Here is an 8,671-nt window from a genome sequence, read left to right on the forward strand (position 1 = left end):
AATTAATTATAAAATCAATTAAAATTATTTATTAGATAAAATGATTATTATTTAAATTAACATCTATGCATATAATAAAAATTTTAATTTATTTGATAGTCGTACAATTAATAAATAATTAAATTTTACTAAACTTATATATTAAATAATTATTTTGCTAATGAATTTTAATATCATTCATGTGATATTTATTTTATTATTTAATATTAATTTTATTATAAAAATATGTTTAATTATTATATAAAAATTTTTAAAGCTATAAGAAAATAAATTTATATATTTATTATGTAAAAATAATTTATTATATATTAATTTCTTAATTAATAAAAAAACCTAGTTTTTTGAAAAATTAAACTAAAATTTATTGGGAAATGTGCCCATATTGTAGTAAACATATAATTGTTTTCTATATATTTGAATGATGAATAAATAAATAAAGTTAATTTGACAAATTAATTTGACATTTGTGTTTCTTTCTTTCATGTTTTGCATGTATAACAAAATTTTGACCAGCAAATATTAACCCATTGATTGTCTAAGTTCAAAATGATGATGAGTGGCACTGTAAGAACGTTTACATTGCGAGAAAAACAACTTACTTTAGTAAAAAATCTAAACGAGTCTGTAATCCTGTTAAAGAATTAAAGTGAACATTTGATTCAAATATTTAGAAAGATTATTATGTCGTCTACAATTCCAATTGGGGAGATGTCTAATCTTAGCAATGGAAGTAGTTGACTCCACAGGTAGAGATATAGATGTATTTATTGGAAGAATGATGCATTGCACTGGATCCAAGATGAATTAATTATGAATTTGTTTGTAAATTAATTCACTTGTGACTTTCATGGTGTGATTTGCCTAAATCCTGAGCTAGTCACTAACTATGCGTATGTAACTCATGTGTTTTGATATAACTGAAGGCTTATGATCTAAAAATGTTCGAGCCCATAGTTGATATGTTGGGTATATGACTTATGTATGACATGACTTTACTAGCAACAATGGAATTCATAACTAGATTAAAAAGTTGAATATATCCTCTTATTGGCATTGTGTGGATTGATAAATATGGAATGTGGTCATTGGTTGCTTGTTCTTAAATGAGCAATTTATCACAGTCATTTATTGACAGTGATCATATTAATCATTAATAAGACAAAATTATGACAATAAGATAAAAATAGGATTGTATTGAGTGAACGGATTTAACTCAAAGGAATCAAGGATATCATATGAGGGTAACACACATATGACGAAGTCATTAGACAAAGTAGTTGGGTGAATTGTTTTCGTAAAGAGTATACAATAAAATAGTTTTCAATCATAGTATTTCTTGTGAACTGACTCCATGATTAAGTAAATTCTGAATTATCATAACGATACTTTTAGATATAATTGCAATTACTAGAGTTTAATTGTATATTTATTATACCATGGGTGTCATGCTTCCCACTAAGCAATATCTCGCCTTTCATAGCTTTTGTACTAATATCATGTTCGTCGTCTTATTCTTTCATGATCTCTTAACCATTCTCGTTGCTGAAGATCTTATAGACAAAATACCTTTGGTTCACCACTCCCAATAGTGCACTCAAGCTTCTCTGTTCTTACCTTGATACTATACGGGATTCACCTTAACACTTCATACAGAACTTTCCTTTCAGAGCTCGCCATACTTATCTTTCCTTTAGAAGACTTCTTACATCGTTTTATCAGAGTTCGTGATGGGTTCTTTTCTTTTCATTCAAAGTCAGCCACAAAGGCATTTCTTTCAAATGATTGTCGCAAGGGTCATTCTTTAGATGGCGCCATAAAGGCATTCCTTTTCAAAGATAGCGAAAAAGGCTTCTTTATCTAGAGATTGTCACAAAGGCGTCATTTTCATTAAGTACTCGCTACAAAGGCTTTCCTTTTAGAGTCTCGCAACAAATGCATTCTTTAAGAGGTTCGCCACGAAGGCTTATCCTTTCAGAGTTTTTCCACAAAGGCTGCTCTTTTATTGGTGTTTTAAATTATAGGGATTTGCCTAAACTCACACTTAGTGAGGTTTGTCCCTCATCATTCTGGGACACATAAAGAACCACGTTAGATGATAACCTTCCTTAACTTTTCCATATGATGTCATAATCCACCAATTATGGTCTTATATGATATGGTATTCTTTCCATATGATTTCATAACCCACCAGTTACGGTCTTGCACGATATTGTCTTTTTTCAATATGATTCCATAACCAACCAGTTACGGGCTTATAGAATATGGTCTTCAGTGCCATGGCCATGGACTTGTCCTTTTAGATATTCATGTTTTTAGTCTCGACGGACCCCTTTAACGATTTCGAAGGCAGAAACAGACTCATCATGCATCGACTCATCATACAGTGACTTGCTCATGACAGACATATTTTGTAACACCCCAAATCCGGCGTAGAAGCTAAAGTCCAATTATGGAGGTTACAATGCTTATAAAAACATTGTCGATTAATTTACACAAAAACTTAGTTTTAATTCCAGAGTAATAAAGTTATTAATTTATCAATAGCGCAAGTTTTCATAAGAACGCGTGTAAGTAATTAGATGAAAATCTTGTTTTATTAATTTTATAAAAACAATTCTGAATGTTTAGGTGATTGAGTTGTAAAAAGTCATAATTAATTTTAAAACCTTACAACAGAAAAATACTTTTAAAATTATTATCTCTTAAAATCATAAGATCCATTAGTTATGTCATCTTGCGTGAGTTTACAAGTTTTAAATAAAACATCCACGAAAAAATTACCAAAACCAAGAATTTAACATTCCAAAACAAATTAAAATCTGGAAAATCGTAAAGTCCGAAATTAAAAACCAAATCAACTTATACAAAATTATGTGAACTGAGCTTCGAAGTTGCCGCCAAGTCTTAAGTCGGAAGTATACCTAAAATGAATCAAACAAATGAGTAAGCTAGAAGCCCAATGTGTGACTCGACCCACAAACATATATACATAAATAACGGACACGTTATCAGTTACAGATTTAACATATACTCACATATAAAATCAGATATATATTTATAATCAAATACAAATGTAGACACCAGTATCGAAATAGATTCTTTCTCATAACGTTCACATATGCAAATAACATATTAAAATGTCACAACAAATCCAAAAACATATATCGTGTTGAACAATTATAAATTTTAGAAATATATATATTAGATCATAATATCATATTAGAACAGAAAAAATCCTACCCCCATCCGTTGCACACCAACTCCGTCCAACCAATCGCCCCAAATAGGACTATAATAGTACATCCATCCAATTACATCGGGTTGTGGTCGTATACCACTCATAATGATGCAGCTGAGTTACTAGACAGATATTGCAATTTAACCACAAAAATTGCAGTAATACTGCCAGAAAACACTTCCATCATCATATCAAAACCCACCCCAATGCAAATGCAAAACCATATTAACTTACATGCATAACACATAGGTGGCATGCCATGCATATCTAAACACATATTTTACAGAGCATAATACAAATATAACTTATACAGATCATAGCATATCTTATTTCTTATGCTAACAGTTATTCCACATAAAGATGTCATGCATAATCAAACATAATTACATTTTCAGAGTTAATAGAACACAGATCGTATTTACATTTTTCACGTACCTTAACTACATCACGTACTAACACATGTTGACAATTGTCACATCTCGGGTCTTATCCTACACCTTAAAAGCACTGCATTTCGATCAAAAGAGAAGGAAATGAGAAAGGCTTTGCACGATAGCTATCTTTGAGAAGAAAAACAAATTTGCGAAAGACATTTTGAAAACCAAAAACAAATCTAAACGGCAGAAAGAAAGAAAGAAAAAATAAATAAAAACAAAAAGAATAAAGAAAAAGAAAGTGGGAACGTGAGCGGGGAAAATTTAGGGAAAATAATTATTATTTTTATTATATTAATATTATTTTTTAAGAGAATAAAATAAAATGAAAAATTTAAACAAATTTAAACTCTCCACAACTCCATTATCTAATCCTTATCCAAACATATTTTTCTTCAAAATTTAAAACAAAAACATAATTTCCACTTTGCACACATGAGAATTCGAACACAGGACTAAAGAGTAAGGTTACTCCTTGCCACTAAACCAACAAACTCATTCTTATCATCAATTAAGTGAAAATATTATTTATGCCAGATGGTCATGGATGAGGGTTACAAAAAAAATTACTAAAAATTAAAGGAAAGTTATTTGAACACAAGACCTCTGACCCACACACATTACACTTAGCCATTGAACCAGATCACTTCACTTTTCAAAATTTTCACAATAATAACTCAAAATCAAGATGTGACCACTCTTGGTATCACTAACCCAATTTCATCTAACCCGATTTCTGGGATGTGACATGCTTTCATACTTATATGCACACCATAATCATTCAGACTCATGCCTCATACTTAGACCATCAAAATTCATACATTTCATACATGCATGATCATGAACGTTTCATTTTCACTATTTGGTCACTTAGCATAGAAGTTCTTCGAACATACATACTACATGCAAGAGTCAGCCTAATGACTCACTTAGTAAAGATGTTAGGTAGCTTGGGCTACAAGCCTAAGGTCTTTTTAGAACTGTAACGACCATTTCTTTGTAAAAACATAAGATTTACCATTAACGCTCATCCAAATAACCTTTACAATCATCTTACCTAAATAATTCTTTAACAAAGCCTTATTTCTTCTTGCACTCATACAGATCTATTTTTATAAAGCAATAGGACTTACCTTGGCACGGGGAAATCACCGATAAAATCCAGGGTCTTAGATCCAGCTTAAAGAAATACTTTCGTTCCCTCCAACCTTTGATCTCAATAGTTTTTTTAAAGAGAGAAAAAGAGAACTCTTTTTATTCAAACTTGAAGACTTATTAATATAATTTAAGTTTTCATTAGAACTTGAAAAATGTCACATCACTATTGAACTGTCTTATCAAGGTCTACTACTTCCGAGAAACCTAATTGAGTATTCCCCCTTATCTTTCGACTATACTGGTTCATGTTTGGTTAATTCCTAACCAACCTACCTTATAACTTAAATGGTACGGGACCACAGTTACGGGGTCACTATACCACTGGTGTGACACATATTAAAAAGAATTCATCTTACTTAGCCATAATTCCCATTCCTTTAACCTTAGTAACCTAACATGGAAACTTTTATTCTCTTGTACTCATTTTGGGGTTAGCCCACACCATGTGCCAAAATGTATTTGGGCAAATACCACTCTACCAATTATACTCCTCTAAAACTGCACGGCAATTCTATTGTCCGCCAAGACTGAAATGTTTCAGGCGTACTCATAAGGTTCTTATACTTCGTTTAATCTTAACACGACACATTACCAAGTTCTACTTTATATGCCTTACTTTCATGAATAGTATTCATACATTTGGACTTCGTCGGGCGAGATGTTACATGATAACCCAATAAACTAGGCATACAATACTTTTGGCGATAACCCAATTCACCCAAAAATCTTTCTTACCAATCTTTTATTCTTTACAACTCAACACATTCAGATAACAATCTTTGCATAATACTCTAACGTCAACCATTGGCCCGACCTATACACCAAAAGCATCAATTGGGCGAATAGGACTTCTCCACTTAAACTATTTTCGGGTTACTCACCAAAATTGGGTGTTCGAAGAAATTTCAAAGAATGATCATGGATCAGTGGCTCTAATACCATGTAAGAAAACTAAAAAAACTAAAGAACTAGAATATAAAAATAATAGCAGAGAGATGTATATGAGTGAAGAGAAAATATGAGAGGTAAAACTCAATTCCCATCAACAAAGGTCATGATTTACATTAGTATATATACATTGATAGATGAGCAATTATGCAACTACTATCAACTCCTATAACAACTTATCAACTTTAACATACCAATAATTTAAGCAACAGTTCCATCAAATGTGCTCATTCTTATTATATTCCAACAAAACTTTTTCCATTATATAGTTACACATATAAACCAATTTCATTTGGTAAAGTTCCTTATTTGATAGTGAATAATAATATACATTGCAAAATATTATTTGAGAATCAAGTTTATCTAAATAATTATTTTCAAAATCAATATAATTAACTTACAATATCATATATTTATTATAAAATTATTTAACTTAAATAATTTTGAATAGCAATTAATTTTATATCATTTTATGTTAATAACTAAAATATAATTTTCAGTAAAAAAGTATAGTTAAAAAATATTAATTTACAATACTTAAAATATGATAAATTAATAATTTATACTGAAATATAAATATTTAAATTTTATATAGATATATAAATATATCATATGTAAAATAAATCCGAACTCAAAATTGAATCCAATATAAAAATTGAGTCCAATCTCATCTAATCCGATTGCAATTATTTGTGTGAGCCAAATCTCGACTTATTTGCGAGATGATGATAATAATAATAATAATAATAATAACAATAATAATAAGTGATTGTGGAGCTCACTTACTCAACCACGTTAGTTGATTGTCATGTTCACCTATTAAAAGCCATGTCTCCAAAGGGGAAAAGAAGGGAAAATAAAATAGGTTTAAGGGTGTAAAAAGCTCTTAATTTAAAAAAAAAGCAATTAAGCTATTGTTTTTATTTTTGCACTCAACTGGGTAATTGAACTTTTAAAATGCATTAAAAATGCTCTCAAATTAAAAAAAAAACATTAAGCCCCTTGCTCTTTTTTTTTTCACTCAATTGGATATTTAGACTTTCAAAATGTATAAAAAAGCCCTCAAACTTAAAAAAATATAGCAATTAAGTTCTTTTTTTTTTTTTTGCACTTAATTAGGTATTTGATTTGTCAAAATGCATCAAAAATGTTATTTGATTGTTAACTTTAATAGTTGATCGTTAAAGTTAATTGCCCTTAATTTTTTTTCATTTAAAGCCACCCTGTGTCACAACCACGGAGTGACATGTGGCAAAAAAAATTATAAAACATAAAAATCAATAAAATTTATTAAATTTATTAAATTTATTAAATTTTAATAAAAATATAAATTATATTAAAATTTTGTTAAAATTAGAAAAATTATAAAAATCGTAAAAAATTTTAAAAATTATAAAATTTTATAAAATTATAAAATGTATAAAAAGACCTTTAACAATTAACTTTAACTGTTGACCGTTAAAGTTAACGACCCAAGTCTTTTTCCAGTTGCAACACCATGTGGCGAAAAAAGATAAAATAAAATTAATAAAATTTATTAAAAAATTATAAAATGCTTCTTTTAGTACAATAATTTTTATAATTTTTTTACAAAATTTATATTTCTTTACATTTTTATAATTTTCTTACGATAGTATAAAAGTTTATAATTTTTTATATATTTCTATGTATTTTATAAAATCTTACAATTTTTAAATTTTTACGATTTTTATAATTTATTTTTCTAATTTTTAATAAAAATGATTTTTTTATTAAATATTAATAATTTTTTCACTTTTATTCATTTTTTTTTTATCATTTTTGCCAAATATCACGCAATGATTATGGCACGTGATAGCTTTAATTGAAAAATTAGATGTAATTAGTTTTAACAGTTGACTATTAAAGTTAGCATTCTATCAAAAGTTTAAGGTTTTTACATCCTTAAGTAAATAAAATAAAATTAAATTAAATTTCTTTTCTTATTTTGAACATAAACTACAGTTTAACCACTCAGTTTCTGCTTTTTACAATAGCACCCCATTATTATTATTTTGATCATCCCCAATTAGTTTAATTTATACACTTATAAATTATAATTACATTTTAAGGGGCACTTCTATTAGAAAAATTATAAACGAAAAACCAAATTACATGGTATTTAAGAGCAATGATAATGGGCAAAAATCACAAAAATTAGCAAACTATGAAGTACAAAAATTAAAAGGGTTAAACTTCAGCATTCGTCCTTCAACTTTAGTCTGTATTTTATATTGATCCATAAACTTTAAACATTCTAATTGAGTTTTTAAAATATCGGTAGTATAACAACAAGACCATTTCGCCAATCATATATCTTGAGTATTAAATATTAGCTTGAATATAATGTAAAGCATATTAAAAACACAGTATAAATTTTAAATATTTCTATACATATTGCATGAAAATTAAAATTGAACGTATTAAAAAGCAACAGTATCATTAAATTTATGAAGCTTATTTTTATTTTAATCGTCAATTTTAATATATCCATGTAATAAACATGAGGTATTTAAATTTGATTCACATATTATATATTAAAGTTAGATCTTAACTGACATTTAATGCCTAAGTTAGCTGTTAGATTGATTGAAGGACATGATTATTATGCTATTGATACTTTAAAGACTTAATTAAGATTTTTTAGAATTTAAGGATTAATTTACAATTTGAACTACAATTTTCGGACGCGTGCCGTAATTATTTTTTCAAAATTTTCTCATAAGGTAAACCGACAGCAACCGGTTACCCGGTGAGTAGTAGCCGGTTGATAGGACAGACAAGAATGCAGGATATAGGGCCGTCCTTCTGACCCGTCTCGTGACTCGAGAGCACGCTAACCGACAGCTGTGTTTTCCTTTTAGGCGGCGTCAAA

At 28.6% G+C, this 8,671-nt stretch overlaps 1 long non-coding RNA gene across 1 annotated transcript; it reads right to left on the reverse strand.

Moving 5' to 3' along the window:
* Positions 1-2,681: 2,681 nt before the first annotated feature.
* LOC128285711 (uncharacterized) lies at positions 2,682-4,932 on the reverse strand. Its single transcript, XR_008276262.1, has 3 exons — positions 4,806-4,932; positions 3,674-3,745; positions 2,682-2,921 (listed from the first exon to the last, which is right to left on the reverse strand). It is a non-coding gene; the product is annotated as an uncharacterized LOC128285711 (long non-coding RNA).
* Positions 4,933-8,671: the final 3,739 nt, after the last annotated feature.

This window comes from Gossypium arboreum, chromosome 1 (assembly GCF_025698485.1).
Source record: "Gossypium arboreum isolate Shixiya-1 chromosome 1, ASM2569848v2, whole genome shotgun sequence".
In the NCBI taxonomy this organism is placed as follows: domain Eukaryota; kingdom Viridiplantae; phylum Streptophyta; class Magnoliopsida; order Malvales; family Malvaceae; genus Gossypium; species Gossypium arboreum.